Genomic DNA, 16833 nt, shown 5'->3' with positions numbered 1-16833 from the left:
TACCAACATATTAGATTTTTAGAATTAATCTTGTTGGTATGATATTTTTAAAACCTCAAGGAAACTATTTTTAAGTATTAAGAATAGTTCATATGCATAATCTTCTGACTACTCAGGGTATTTTTACTAATCTTTAAGACTCAGAAAGGAAACATAACTATCTTCTGCTTTTTTTTTTTTTTTAATTGGGAAAAGGCTAATTCAAAATTCACTTCCTTCATGGAATGAAGAATCAATTGAATCAAAATCTAATGAGGATTTTAATTCTATTTCCCTATTGGAAATCATATTTCAGTGAAATTTAGCTGATGAATTTTTAGAATAGCTAATGATATTAATGATTCTGATTTGTAATTGTATACTATGTTGGATATTTTATTTCACTCTTAATCATGACCTGATTCTGGAGAGCTGGTTTCAGTGACAATAGCCGGGAAGATTATGCCTAAATGAGCAAGAAAATTTAAAAGAACAGTTAACCTTATACAGACAGCCAGTTTATAAACTAGAAGGCATAAGTCATAAAGATAACCTAGCTAATCATAAATTCTAGAAGGACTTGATTTCATTTTTCTTTTATTATTTTTGTCCCCCTCCTCTTATAAATACTTATTTCTCTCTTAATGAAAACTTATAAATGAAAACTTAAATAAAAAGGAGTTGGAAAATTCCCATTTAATTATAATAACAAGACAATATAAAAGTAGCAAAAGTTATTTTTCCCCTGTATTCACTAGCATATTGAAGTCTTAGGCTGGTCTAAATATATTAAGTTAAGAAAGTAAAAGTTGTAACTAAAGGTAATACACACAGAATAATTTTTACCTTTGGCAGACATTTGACTCTGGAATGGGAAAGAAAAGGAAAATATAGGCAATATCTGGAACATGGAGGCATAGGAGGATGCTGGGCTCACCTCGTCCTGCTGATCACTTAGATTCCACCCACATCTGCCTAATAACCCAGAAAAATTCCAGGAGACTAGCAGAACGGACTCTCCAGAGCCAAGCATAGAAAAGAGGCCCACAAAGGAGGGTAGAAAGGGCAGAGAGGCGGTGCGTGCTACACAGACTGATGGGAAAGGGCCAGGGCGGTGGATGGGCAGCCTGACAGGCAAGGCAGAGCCCCTTGCAAAAATGGAGGGGCCGGACTCTGTGAGTTCTGACAGCCAGCGGGACTTAACATCTGGAATTTAAAAAGTCACAGCTCTGCTCTCAGAGAGTGGGGAGGGCGAGAGGACAAAGGGAACAAGAGTTGTTGAGCCCTGGAAGACAGAGCTCAGCTCGGAGGGGAAACAAAGGCACTGGCAAGCGCCGTTTCCCTCTCCCATCCCCCAGCCGAAATTCCAAAGGGAACCAGTTCCCATCACCAAACTTGCTTGCACCACCCAAAAGTCCAAGGCTGTGCTTCTGTGGATCTATCCCTCTGACAGGTCTGCCTCTGTCCTGGTGCTGCAGAGTCCCTCCCACAGGGGATCAGCCATGGCAAAGCTAACTAAGCCTGCCCCTCCCACCCCTGTGCACCTTGCAGATCCACCCTGGCTAATAAGCAAGATCCCATTGAAGCAGCACCACAAGCCTGGCAGTGTGCAAGTAGGAACCTCTATACTGTTTTCCAGAGTTGCTGCACCAGTTTGCATTCCCACTAGCAGTGCAGAAGAGATCCTCTTTCTCCTCATCCTCACCAACATCTGTTGTTGCCTGAATGATTAATGTTACCCACTCTGACAGGTGTGAGGTGGCATCTCAATGTGGTTTTGATTTGTATTTCCCTGATGATGAGTGATGTTGAGCATTTTTTCATGTGTTGGTTGGCCAACTCGATGTCTTCTTTGGAGAAGCATCTATTCATGTCTTTGGCCCATGTCTTCACTGGATTATTTGTTTTCTGGGTGTTGAGTTTGATAAGTTCTTTATAGATTTTGGATACTAATCCATTGTCTGATATGTCATTTGCAAATATCTTCTCCCATTCCCTTGGTGGCCTTGTAGTTTTTCTGATTGTTTCCTTCACTGTGCAGAAGGTTTTTATTTTGATGAGGTCCCAGTAGTTCATTTTTGCTTTTGTTTCCCTTGCTTCTGAAGATGTGCTGCGTAAGAAGCTTCTACGGCCAAGATCAAAGAGGTTTTGTCTGCTTTTTCCTTGAGGATTTTGATGACTTCCTGACTTACATTTAGGTCTTTCATCCATTTTGATTTTGTTAATGTGTATGGTGTAAGAAAGTGGTCCAGGTTCATTTTCTTGCATGTTGCTGTCCAGTTTTCCCAGACCATTTGTTGAAGAGACTGTCTTTATTCCATTGGATATTCTTTCCTTCTTTGTCAAAGATTAGCTGGCCATACGTTTGTGGGTCTATTTCTGTGTTCTCTATTCTGTTCCATTGATCTGAGTGTCTGCTTTTGTGCCAGTACCATACTGTCTTGATGATTACAGCTTTGTAATACAGATTGAAGTCTGGGATTGTGATGCCTCCAGCTTTGGTTTTCATTTTCAAGATCGCTTTGGCTATTTGGGATCTTTACTGTTTCCATACAAATTTTGTGATTGTTTGTTCTAGCTCTGTGAAAAATGCTGGTGTTATTTTGATAGGTAAGTATTGCATTGAATATGTAGATTGCTTTGGGTAGTATTGACATATTGACATTTTAACAATATTTGTTCTTCTATTCCAGGAGAATTATTTTTCCATTTTTGTGTCTTAGATTTCCTTCATAAGCTTTCTATAGTTTTCAGTGTATAGATTTTTCACCTCTTTGGTTAGATTTATTCCTAGGTATTTTATGTTTTTTGTGTTCAATTGTAAATGGGATAGATTTCTTGATTTCTCTTTCTGTTGCTTCATTCTTGGTGTACAGGAATGCAACCAATTTCTGTGAGTTGATTTTATATCCTGCAACTTTGCTGAATTCATAGATCAGTTCTACAAGTTTTTTGGTGGAATCTTTTTGGCTTTCCTTAATGTCATCTTCAAAGAGCGAAAGTTCGACCTCCGCCTGGCCAATTTGGATGCCTTTAATTTTTTTGTATTGTCTGATATTTGAGGCTAAGACTTACCATACAATGTTGAATAGCAGTGGCAAAAGTGGACATCCTTGTCTTGTTCCTGACCTTACAGGGAAAGCTCTCAGTTTTTCCCCCTTAAGGATATTAGCAGCCGGTCTTACACATATGGGTTTATGATCTCGAGGTATGATCCTTCTATCCCTACTTTCCTGAGGGTTTTTATCATGAAAGGATGCTGTATTTTGTCACATGCTTTCTCTGCATCTATAGAGAGGATCATGTGGTTCTTGTCCTTTCTTTTATTGATGTGATCTATCATGTTGATTGTTTTAGGGATATGGAACTAGCCCTCTATCCCAGGTATAAATCCCAGTTGTTCATGGTGAATAATTTTTTTAAGTATTGGATTCGGTTGGCTAGTATCTTGTTGCTGAATTTTGTGTCCATGTTCATCAGGGAAATTGGTCTATAGTTTTCTTTTTTAGTGGAGTCTTTGTCTGGTTTTGGAATCAAGGTAATGCTAGCTTCATAGGAAGAGTTTTGAAGTTTTCCTTCCATTTCTATATTTTTGGAACAGCTTTAAGAGAAAAGGTGTTAACTCCTCTTTAAATGTGTGTTAGAATTTTCCTGGAAAGCCATCTGGCCCGGGACTTTTGTTTTTTGGGAGATTTTTGATTACTAATCGATTTCTTTACTGACTATGGGCCTGTTCAGATTTTTTATTTCTTCCTGTTTCAGTTTTGGTAGTGTATACGTTTCTGGGAATTTTTCCATTTCTTCCAGATTGCCCATTTTATTGGCATATAACTGCTCATAATATCCTCTTATTATTGTTTTTATTTCTGCCATGTGGGCTGTGATCTCTCCTCTTTCATTCTTGATTTTTTTTTTATTTGGATCCTTTCCTTTTTCTTTTTGATCAAACTGGCTAGTGGTTTATCACTTTGTTAATTCTTTCAAAGAACCAACTTCTGTTTTCATTGATCTGTTTTACTGTTTTTTGTTTTTTTTGGTTTTGATAGCATTGATTTCTGCTCTAACCTTCATTATTTCCTGTCTTCTGATGGTTTGCAGTTTTATTTTCTTTTCCTTTTCCTCTCTTTAAAGTGTAAGGTAGGTTGTGTATCTGTGACCTTTCTTCCTTCTTTATAAATGGCCTAGATTGCTATACACTTCCCTCTTATGACTGCCTTTGCTGCATTCCAGAGGATTTGGGCTGTGGTGATATCATTTTCATTGGTTTGTATGTATTTTTTAATTTCCTTTTAACTTCTTGGTTAGCTCACTCCTTCTTTAGTAGGATGTTCTTTAGTCTCCAAGTATTTTTTACCTTTCCAATTTTTTTCTTGTGGTTGATTTCGAGTTTCATGGCATTGTGATCTGAAAATATACATGATACAATCTTGATCTTTTTGTACTTGTTAAGGACTGACTTGTTTCCCAGTATGTTATCTGTTCTGGAGAATGTTCCATGTGCACTAAAGAAGAATGTGTATTCCGTTGCTTTAGGATGAAATGGTCTGAATATATCTATTAAGTCCATCTGGTCCAAAGTGTCATTCAAAGCCATTGTTTCCTTTTTGATTTTCTGTTAAGCTGATCTGTCTATTGTTGTAAGTGGAGTGCTAATGTCCACTACTATTATGATATTATTATCAATGAGTTTCTTTATGTTTGTGATTAATTCATTCATATATTTGGGTTCTTCCACATTTGGAGCATAAATGTTTATAATTGTTAGATTTTTTTTGGTGGATAGACCCTTAATTATGATATAATGCCCTTCTTCATCTCTTGTTACAGTCTTAAAGTCTAGATTGTCTGATTCAAGTATGGCTACTCTGGCTTTTTTTTTGGTTACTGTTAACATGATGGATGGCTCTCCATCCCCTTACTTTCAATCTGAAGGTGTCTTTAGGTCTAAAGTGGGTGTCTTGTAAACAGCATATAGATGGATCTTATTTTCTTATCCATTCTGTTACCCAATGTCTTTTCATTGGAGCATTTAGTCCATTGACATTTAGAATGAGTACTGACAGATATGAATTTATTTCTATTATGTTTCTTGTAGAGTTGGAGTTTCTGGTAGTGCTCTCTGGTCCTTTATATTCTTTGCTGCTTTTGGTATTTTTCCCCCCATCTTTTCTCCCCTCAGAGTCCCCCTTAAAGTTTCTTGAAGGGCTGGTTTAGTGGTCATGAACTCTTAATTTTTGTTTGTCTAGGAAACGTTTTATCTCTCCTATTTTGAATGACAGCCTTGATGGGTAAAGAATTCTTGACTGCATGTTTTTCCAATTCAGGACATTAAATATATCTTGCCACTCCTTTCTGGCCTGCCAAGTTTCTGTAGATAGGTCTGCTGCAAACCTGATCTGTTTTCCCTTGTAGGTTAAGGACTTTTTTCCATGCAGCTTTCATTATTCTTTCCTTGCCAAAGTATTTTGTGAATTTGACTATGATATGCCTGGTTGATGACCTTTTGTTGTTGTTGTTGTTGTTTTAATCTAATGGGAGTCCTCTGTGCTTCCTGGATTTTGGTGAGTGTGTCTTTCCCCAGGTTAGGAAAGTTTTCTGCTCTGATTTGCTCACATAACCCTTCTACCCCTTTTTCTGTCTCTTCATCTTCTGGGACCCCTATGATTCTGATGTTGTTTCTTTTTAATGAGTCACTGATTTCTTTAATTCTTAAATAGTGCTGTTTTGCCTTAGCATCCCTTTTTTTTCCTCCTTCATTGTTCTCCATAAATTTGTCTCTATATCGCTGATTCGCTGCTCTGTTTCATCCATCCTTGTCGCTGTGGCATTCATTCGAGATTGCAGCTCAGTTATAGCATTTTTTATTTCATCCTGACTAGCTTGCATCACTGCAGAAAGGGATTCTAATCTATTTTCGACTCCAGCTAGTATTCTTAGTATCATGCTTCAAAGTTATGGTTCAGACATCTTGTTTGTATCTGTGTTGGTTAAGTTCCTGGCTGTTGTTTCTTCCTGCTCTTTCTTTTGGGGTGAATTCCTTCATTTCATCATTTTGAAGGGAGAAAAGGAATTAATAAGGCAAAAAAATAAAATAAAATCATTAATAACAACACACACACACACACACACACAAATCAAATAAAGGATGCTAGGTCCTTGGTGTGTTCTGGTCTGTTTGTTGAAAGGAGGCTGATAGGTTAGAGAAAAAAGGGAAAGATAAGAAAAAAAAAAAGAAAATGTTTGAAAATTTGAAAAAAAAGTGAATACAATAAAATAGAATAAACTGAAATGATGGAAGTAAAGACATAGAATTTGAAAATTTTACAAAAAAGTAAAAATACAGTAGAAAAAATTAAAGAAAAATGTTTTTAATAGAAATGGAAAATAAAAATATATTTTTTCTCTTTCTGTATTCAAGAATAAGAAAAGAAAAGAAAAAAATTCAATAGATGGACCAGCAAACAGACTGAAGTATGATTGAAATTATATAGGTTTTCCCTAGACGTTTAACTATGAAGCACTTTATATTCCATAAACTAAGCAGGTGGAGAGACTTGTGTTGTTCCTGAAGAGTGAGGTTGGCCCAGTTGAGCGGGGCTTAGTGTAACAGCTCTGTTCTTCACTAGATGGCGCTGCTTAGTTTACTGGGGTAGATTTTTGTTGCACTTGTTGGTGTGTATGCACATGTCTGGGAGGGGTGAAAATGGCGTCACCCAGCTACCCAGTCTCTAGTATCAGAACTCTGCTCTCCCCGACCAGCAGTTGTGCACCCATCCTTTGTCTCCACTCCGTCCATGCCCCACTTTTACACAGTCCATGACCAAGCCACCAGGCTCCCTGGTGGCACCTCCCTTCTGAGTTTTATCTCACTTTTGAGGGACTGTAGCTTTGATCTGTACTGATCCTCTGGGGGAGGGTCTCACCAAGCAAAGGCCAGGTGCCCGCCATACCCAGGAATGTCACGGAACTGTGCTGCTGCCGATGCCCAGAGACTGAGGCTGGGTGCCAGCCCGTACCAGAAAAAGTTTGTGTGATCTTGTAGCAGCAGCTTTTCAGGGTTTATAAACGTCATAACACACATCTGGAACCAGGCTTCTCCCTTAATGTCCCTGTTCCAGCACCAGTGAATATGGTTGTTTTCTAGGGTCTGCTGGGACCTTTGTCTGTATACTGGCCACACAGCCTTTACCAAATGTCCTCCCAGAAGGGGAACTGCCTCTCCATGTGGTACAAGGACCCTGAGGACCTCTTTCTCTGCTCCTCGGGATTCACCCTTCCCACCAGAGGTCCTCCAGGTATTGAGCTGTGGTGTTTCATACTCTGTGCTCCCCCTGTTTATAGAGTCTTCATGGAATTCAAACCTCTTCTTTCTCCTTTCTCCCTTTTTTGTTCAGCCACTTGAATACACTTTTTTTCTCTCCAGTTGCTTCTGGCTGGGGGGATGCTTTCCATACTCTCCCCCCATCTCCGTCCTCTCTCCACAAGCAGAAACATCTCTGTGCCCTCTGTGGCTATCTCCCCAGTTCACCTCTCCACACCATGTACCTGCTGAGTTCTGTGGTTCAGGGTGTGCAGATTGTTGTGTTAACCCTCAAATCAGCTTTCTAGGTGTGCAAGATAGTTTAGTGTTGATCTGGCTGTATTTCAGGGACGAGGGATGCAAAAACAACTTCCATACTCCTCCACCATCTTGCCTGAAAAAAATATTTTAAAAAATATATTTTCTTGTTGGGGCTCCTGGGTGGCTCAGTTGGTTAAGCATCCAACTTCGGCTCGGGTCAGGATCTCATGGTTGTGGGTTCAAGGCCTGTGTCGGGCTCTGTGCTGACAGCTCAGAGCCTGGAGTCTGCTTTGGATTCTGTGCTTTCCTCTCGCTCTCTACCTCTCCCCTATTCACATTCTGTCAATCTCTCTCTCAAAAAAAATAAATAAACATTAAAAAATTAAAAAAAATATTTTCTTGTTATTTTCTATTTGGTTCTACAGAACAAGCAAATTGTAATCACTGGATATGGTGGGGAATGAGGGAAGAATAACCAACATTGTTCTAATGATAAAAGTTAGAATTTGTAGTAGTTGGCATTTATTATATGATCTGTTCCTTTCAAGTTCTTTTAAATTTTTATTGGTCTTTTTATTTTGATACGAACATTTATAACACTTGCTGTTGTAACTATTTTTAAGGAAGTGTTAAGTCTCTATTTAGACACCTTTATATATATATATATATATATATATATATATATATATATATATATAATTTAGGAATTTAGCTAGACCTTCATCTCTCTTTCTCTATCTCTCTCAGGTTTCTAGCTGAAAGCAAAAGTCTAATAGAAGGCTCATACTAAAATTAGATTATATTTGTCCTGAGGGAACGAATGTAGGGAAGAAAGCTGTAATTCTAAAAATAAATATTTAACCCTATATTTCCTTTTCAGTCACACAGTGTCCAAAACACTTATGACACACTGAAAATCTTGTGACAAATTTGCTTTATTTCTTTTAGTTTATACTTAATTTGAATAGATCATAAATAAAATAAAAAGTTCTCATGGCACCTGGGGGGCTCAGATGTTTAAGCATCCAACACTTGATTTCAGCTCAGGTCATGCTTTCACAGTTCCTGAGTTAGAACCCTGCATCATCAGGCTCTGCACTGGCAGTGTGGGGTCTGCTTGGGCTTCTCTCTCTCTCTCTCTCTCTCTCCCTCTTTCTTTGCTCCTACCCTGCTCTCATTTTTTTTCTCTCTCTCTCTCTTTCAAAATAAATAAATTTCAAAGGTAAAAAAATACAAAAAAGCAAGTTCTTCACATTTTCTTCTTATTTATACCATATAGACTATTAATATCCCCCTTTCCCCCAAATAACCAAAATTCTATGACTATTCTAATTTTCTTGGAGTATAAAATTATATTCTGTCAGATCATTTACTTCTACTGCAGTCATAAGGTTTGCATTGATCACATTTCAAATAAAACACTAAAAAGAATATGCATGAGACTTAAAATTTATTTTCTTACATTGCTCTGCTTTTCTCTCTTATTTTGATCAATAGTCTATGAAATTATAAAGCTCTGAAATGGGCACCGGACATATAGTTTTTATTGAATCTTCAAAATATGCATAAACACACACATGCACTGCAACCATTGTGCATTCTTTACTACATTTGAAATCTGTTGTTCTATATCATAACTCTGTTACTTGTGGGAAAGAACTACCACCTGCTGTGAGAGAGAAAGGAAAATCCACTTCTAATAATTGTAATGAATTATAGATGATTCCTTAAAATGTTTTGTAAAATATTTAACACTGTATTTCAACAATCGCCTTGCATATATATATACATACATATATATACACATACATACATATATATACATACATACATATATATACATACATATATGCATACATACATATACATACATATATATACATACATATATACATATATATGTATATACATACATACATACATACATATATATACATACATATGTATGTATATATATATACATGTATATACATACATACATACATACATACATACATTTATACATATATACACATATGTATATATATGTGTGTATATATATATATATATATATATATATATATGTATATATATATACTTGGAGGGGAGGACTACTGAATTTAACCTATAAGACATCTGCTTAATAGTAAATCTTACCTATACCAGATCAATAACGCTTAATGTTAATTATTGTGCCTGGGCAATTTAATTGCAAGTTTTTATACAACCACACAAAATACTTACTGAAATGGGTGTGTTTTAATAATGAAGATTAATCTGAGCATTAAGAAGTCTAAAGAACGACAGTGAGAGAAGAAAATAATATTTGATAGAAAATGAAGTAATGTGTCAGACTCCATTTGGCTGAGTATTCAAATTGTATTTAAGTAGGCTGACTAGTTTGAATTATCTAGGTCTGAGTGGGAGGTAATGAGTCAGACTAAATCATTTTCACTATCTTTATCACAATCTGGCAGGTGTTCTGAATCTGTCCTTTAATTTACTTTCTTGAATATTTATGCCAAGATCATATTGAATTATAATGTTTTTCACAATTGATTAAGGAAAATGCCTTCAAAAGATTTGTCTTAAGAATGTAAAATGATGAGGTGATATTTTCCATAAGGCAAATCCAAGCAAATGAAAAGTTATGATGAATGCTTTCAACAGATATTGGTTTTCAAAAACTACTTTTGAACTTCAACTGGCATTTAAATTGAAATTTCACAAATATCAAATCAGACACTACCAAAGGTACTTTCAAAGTTTTTTTTTTTAAACATTGTCAGCAATGGATTTAGACAAATGTTGTTCTTCTTTTCTCCATAGTTCCACAGAGAACTTAAAAATTAATATACTTGTGCTTTGAGATTATATTACAAGAAAAAAACTCAGTGGGTACAGGAATTATCTGGAGGGATGCTGACTGCCAATCTGATTGCTACAGTGTTTCTGACAATGTTTGTATTGTTCCATCTGTACACTTTTCTTTCTACAAATGTTACCACCCTCCAGCCTGTGAGAGGCAGCTGGTCTGTGGGACTTTTGGCAAAAACACTTAGCTAGCCATGCTGTATCAAGAATACAAATGTTTGTACAACCACAAAGATTAAAGAAAGAGTTTCATTCTGGAAACATTTGTCAGAAAAGCAAATATAGATATTAAGGCAAAACAAAATCAAATATTGATTATACTCTCTTTTTTATAATATAGGAATGGTGAAAAAGTCAATGGATATGGGAAACACATTACAGGAAAAGTTATGAGAAAACAGGTATCAATCCTTGTTTTGATACTTTCATTCTCTTTGACCTTGAGCAAGCCACTTAATCTCTTTGCAAATACATTTGAAAAACATTTACTGTGTGAATTTGCAGTGTAACAATTTGCAATAAAATGCTTTTATAAATTGTAAGTGCAATACAAACCTACTTGTTGCTGTTTATGGCTATAATCATAACTATGTGAGGCTGGGCCTGTTAACCCTTTTTTCACACTATGAGATACTTTGAAGTATAGTGTATCCTAAATTACCAAGGATTTTGTAATAGTGAATGTCAATGCTGAAATTCTTCTCCAGCTCAAAAATCTTTAACTGGCTGATGGAGTGGATCAGAAATTCCTTTACTTAGCATTTGAGATCATTTATTGTCTGTTATAGACATGTACTTTTGTATCTAACTTCCATTATTTGCCATTTACTTGCTACTTTCAAACCATATTGGTTTTGTTCTCCGTATATGGATTGCTACTTTGATGTCTGACTTCAACTAAAACTCCCTACCCAAGTAACTCTTCTATGTCATTGTCATCCTATATGTCATTGTCTAAATTTCCACAAAGCTTCCCATAGTCCTCTAATCATAACTAATCTTTTTCTCTGTCACATTTTTATGCCTGTTAATGCTCTTCAGTGAAGTTGATTTTTTTTTTAAATACAAGTTAGCAAACATATGCTATGTATCTAATATGGAAGGTACATTCCAGGTACTTGTGAAAAATAAATGAATAATCAGTTGATGCTTGCTCAGAAAGTAGATAATTAAATGGTAAATAGGGGTGCCTAGTTGCCTAAGTACATTAAGCGTCTGACGTTTGTGTTCAGCTCAGGTCATGATCTCATAGTTTGTGGCATTGAGCCCAAGTCAGGCTTGGTGCTGAGTGTGAAGCTAGCGTGGGATTCTCTCTCTCCTTATCTGCTCCACTCTCTCTCAAAACAAATAAACTTAAGAAAATAAATGGCAAATACAATCTCGTGGTTAATAAATTATTATATAGCTCATATTTAGATAGAGATGCATATTCAAAATCTATTTTTGGACCAGATGAGTGTTTACCAAGGTACGGATTTAGGAATACCTCATCAGAACCACAAGCAGGACTTGGTGAAATTCAGACTATGAGTCTCCATCTCATACCTCTTAGGTCAGAATTTGAGATGGAAGGAGCAGGGACCTCTGTATGCCACACATTTCCAAGAGATTATTTGCCCTATAAATATTGCATAACCTCTATTGTACTACAGATATGAACACTTAAAAGTGACATAGCAAGTAAATCTTCAACAAATCAAATGTTTTGAGGCTAGATTTGTGGAAGTTCTCATTATGACATGCTGATGCCATGTAGTAATAACTTTTCTGTTCACATCTTACTATCCTAGGTGGATGAGTTATGATAGATTTTAAAGAAAGTAAAAGAGTGTATGTTCTCCAATGACTTGTATTGATTTAATTTAGTGGATAAGAAATGTTTAAAAGTGAGAGCACCACTTTCTGAGAGTAAAGAGGGTACTGAAAATCTATGTGTGTGTGTATACTCATACACACACACATACACACACACACACACACACACACTCATGCACATAAAGGCATGTAGTTTTTCTTCAAGTCATTGTTTCAATAAATAAGAATCAAGTTATAGTTATAAGTAAGCATTTCATGTTTCCAATTTCAATTGAAATTTGTTTAAATGTCTCATTACTGGTGGATAGAAATAAATTTGGGCTTGGTATACCGACTTTGAATCCCATAATCTTACTAAATGTCATTATTGGTGCTAAAGTTACTTTTTTATAGACTCTTTGGGGTTTTCTCATGTCTGCAAATAGCAATAACTATTTCTTCTGTTCCTATATGGATGCCTAATGTCTTTTTTTAATTTTCATTTTTTTGTTTTTTTGTGTATGTCTTATTGATTTGTCAAGTCCCTTCCCCAATTATACAGATGGAAAAAATGAGGAAAAAGAAGTTAGGTAAATTGCTAAAGAGTACACAGTAAAAAGTGAAGAACTGGGAATTTGAACTTGGATTTATCTGTCAACAAAATCTTGGTATTTGATCACATGAGAATTAACATAAAACCAATTATGTTTTCTTAAATTTTTTTTTTCCAACGTTTATTTATTTTTGGGACAGAGAGAGACAGAGCATGTACAGGGGAGGGGCAGAGAGAGAGGGAGACACAGAATCGGAAACAGGCTCCAGGCTCTGAGCCATCAGCCCAGAGCCCGACGCGGGGCTCGAACTCACAGACCACGAGATCGTGACCTGGCTGAAGTCGGACGCTTAACCCACTGCGCCACCCAGGCGCCCCCCAATTATGTTTTCTACAGCATTCCAAGTTATAAATCCATAGAGATATTATTGGAAATATATTTTATTAATGAAATGTTGGTCTTGCTTATTTCATACACATCTAAACAAAGTTTTGAGTGATTCAGGTTAAAATATTAAATCCTTCAGATTTCATCACTTTTGATCAATTTAGTTTAAGACTATAAATGAAGTCATAAATTTAATCAAAGTGAAGTCATAAATTTAATCAAAATGAGCATAATAAAGGAAAAGAAAGACATATGACAATCTCCATAAATTAATGATAAATGTAAAAACTCAACTAGTTTTTGCTTAGGAGAGGTATACAAATATGTATAGAGAGTTTTTTTTAGAAACGCTTTATAACTGCTTCTATTACTGCATGTCTGATTAAAATCCATTCAAATACATATGTAATTAGTTGGTTTGTCTACTACATCTACTCATTCATAATTACCAAGCTCTTCCCTCATTACATTTTATTACCAAACATTTAACTCTATGTGGAAGTAAAGGGAAACCATTTGGTCATAAACAGCAAAATGCAGAAGTCTGAATTGAAGGCAAAGTCAGTAATAGAAAAAGTCGTGTTGTGTGAACAGCCTAGAAATTTCAGATATGTACAATATATTCACCCTAACATCTGTGCTGAATATTTTCTACCTAAAAATTTCTTTGAGAAATGTTTAATTTGAATATTTTACTATATTGGGGCGCCTGGGTGGTGCAGTCGGTTAAGCGTCCCACTTCAGCCAGGTCACGATCTCTCAGTCCGGGAGTTCGAGACCCGCGTCAGGCTCTGGGCTGATGGCTCAGAGCCTGGAGCCTGTTTCCGATTCTGTGTCTCCCTCTCTCTCTGCCCCTCCCCCGTTCATGCTCTGTCTCCCTCTGTCCCAAAAATAAATAAACGTTGAAAAAAAAAATTATATGAATATTTTACTATATTTAAACTACTGTATTTACTATATTTAAACTATTGTACCTTAAAGAAGGTAAAACATTACTGCGTAGGTCTTTTTTTTTTCATTTCTAGTTTGATTTATGAAAAATTTTATTACCATCATAATGTAAAAGCATATATTTAACATTTTATAATACCAATGAAATAATTTAAAATTAACATTATTTGTGTTTTCCATGATGATAGGAACCTCATGCACAACCTGTTATAACAAATTATAAGATACATGTGGGTATTTAATTTGAATTACATATTTTGTATCAAAAAGAAAGTATTTTGTGTGAATCAGTTTCTTTCAAATGAGCTCTACTAAAAATAATCTCGAGATGCTAAAGTTTTATAAAAAAATACTGTTTTGTTTAAGTCTTATATATATTTTTACATGCATACAAAAGCCCTCAAAGTGACCTAGTTTTCATTATACTTATTTCCAACCACCAGAGCATTGAGCAGTTTTTAGGAGGAAGCTCTTTTCTCCTTGATGGCTTATCTACAGTAGATATCTGGTCAAGAGCCTGAAGAAAAATCAAATTACATTGAATTAATTATTTTAGTAACACTGGCAAGTGTGTGGTAAACCTCTAATTGGTAGGCTGCTTATATTTGTTCTTGTTATGATAGGATGACTTTAAAAGCTGTCTCTGTGGGGTTCCTGGGTGGCTCAGTTGGTTAAGCCTCTCACTTCAACTCAGGTTATGATCTCAGGGTCCATGAGTTCCAGGCCTATGTTGGTCTCTGTGCTGACAGTTCGGAGCCTGGAACCTACTTTGGATTCTGTGTCTCCCTCTCTCTCTGCCCCTCCCCCACTCACATTACGTCTCTTTCTGACTCTGAAAAATAAATAAATGCTAAAAAAATTTAAAAAATAAAAGCAGTCTCTGGTGATTTTATTTCCAAATTTTATTCATGTTATAAGACGTTTAGGACAAAATAAAAGCTATAATGAATTTCAGTACATGATATAAGAGGCATTTGCTCACATTTTCACTATATTACATTGCATTGCATGAATTATATACAACCACATATTCTAAATAAAACACAGAAAAGGTAGATTTTAGAAGGATCTATAAAATAGCTAGGCTTATGCTAAAAGTAAGTGGGGAGTTGTGTGCTTAGGTTTTCAACACTGTTTCCTCTAATATTTAATTATTTGTTAGCAGTAATTGTGTATGGGCTGTGATGAGCTGTTGATAACTGAAAAGAAAAATAATCAAAAGCAGAAAAAATAAGGGAACAATAGAAGAAAAATAAATTGAACAGAAACCGATTTGAAAAAAAATCTTTTTTCTAAATAAGATTGTTCTTTAGATATTTATTTCACCTGTCAAGCAATCTATGTCATTTGGAACTTGTCACTATTTCCATATAGCAACCAATGTGATCTTGGATCCTGTTACTGTCTGGCTTAAATCTGTCCACTGGCTGCTTACTACAATGAAAATAAGGATCAGTTATGGATTACTTACTTATCCTAAATTTCCAAGCTCATGTCAGCTCTGACTCTGTTCTCCCCCTTGTGCTCTTTACTGGATTACTTTAAAATACTAAGCTCTTTCCTACTTTATTGGTGAGGATAATTCTTCTTTCCAACTGATCTTTACACAGTTCCTTGCAATTCAGATCTCAATGTATATGCTACTTTTTTGGGGAAACTTCACCCACAATTGGTAGTGGGAATTTTGGTTGCTGTTACAATAGCAATTCCCTTTTCTGCATAATTTCAAGTACCCACCTGCACTTTATAAGAATTTGACTCCACTCCATGTTAAAGTGATGATGTTTTTCTATGTTCATCACAATTATACCAAATTCTCACCACAATCATTATTCTAAAGATAGGGTCATGACCCATTTTGGATCCATATGAAACAGGTAAATGTACACTAGGATTTTCATTTTAAAAATATTTTTAATATTTTCATAAAATTTTAATAATTCTCTTTTTTTCCCCACTGTCTCTCAACTTAAAGCTAGGAAAACATACAGCTTGGAAAGTGTCAGACCAACAACAATAGAAACTCTACTTCAAGATGAAGGAGGTACTAAACCTGGGCCATTGTAGCTACCAGTAAGCTGCTGATTCTACGTAGGCCTGAAGTCTGCCCTGAATTATTGTCATCATTTTTGCTTATATTTTTATTTGTTTCTTGCAGTTGAATGCACCCTTACTGGTGTGCATGTAAACTAATGTAAATATATTTTAATCACATTCTATCCAGCTATCCTGTCTTATTATCTACCTTGTATTTATGAATATCAGAAATTATATTTAATTTGTTTAAATATTTATTTTTAAATCCTTAGTACCAAGAATCATGGTTTACTCATAGTAAATGGATAAATCAGTAAAAAAATTGGCTGGAATCAGTAAACTAAATCTCAGAGTCAATTTTATTCTATTAGATTCATTAAGCTAAAACCCCTCATTACTGACAGAAGCCTAGATATCCCATTGAAATCACAGATAACATTAAGTCCCAAAGTTCCAAACGTTACAATGTATTTAAAAGTCTTAACCTAACACATATAAAATTGACTCGGTTCATTTTAGTTTATATAAATTTAGTTTGTGCTCAATTCTGTTAAGCAAGATTTTGCCAATGCCTGACACTTTCAGCTCTGACATCTATGTTACTAGTCTTGAAATCTTTCCTGAGTTACCATAACCAATAACTACCCATTACATGAATGCACCAGAATTATCTCAAACTCAGTATGTATGCTTAAATGAAAACATTTGTATTTTCTA

The sequence above is a fragment of the Leopardus geoffroyi genome, chromosome D1 (assembly GCF_018350155.1).
Source record: "Leopardus geoffroyi isolate Oge1 chromosome D1, O.geoffroyi_Oge1_pat1.0, whole genome shotgun sequence".
Classification (NCBI taxonomy): domain Eukaryota; kingdom Metazoa; phylum Chordata; class Mammalia; order Carnivora; family Felidae; genus Leopardus; species Leopardus geoffroyi.
The sequence above is the reverse complement of the archived record's forward strand: the minus strand, read 5'-3'. Positions refer to the sequence as shown.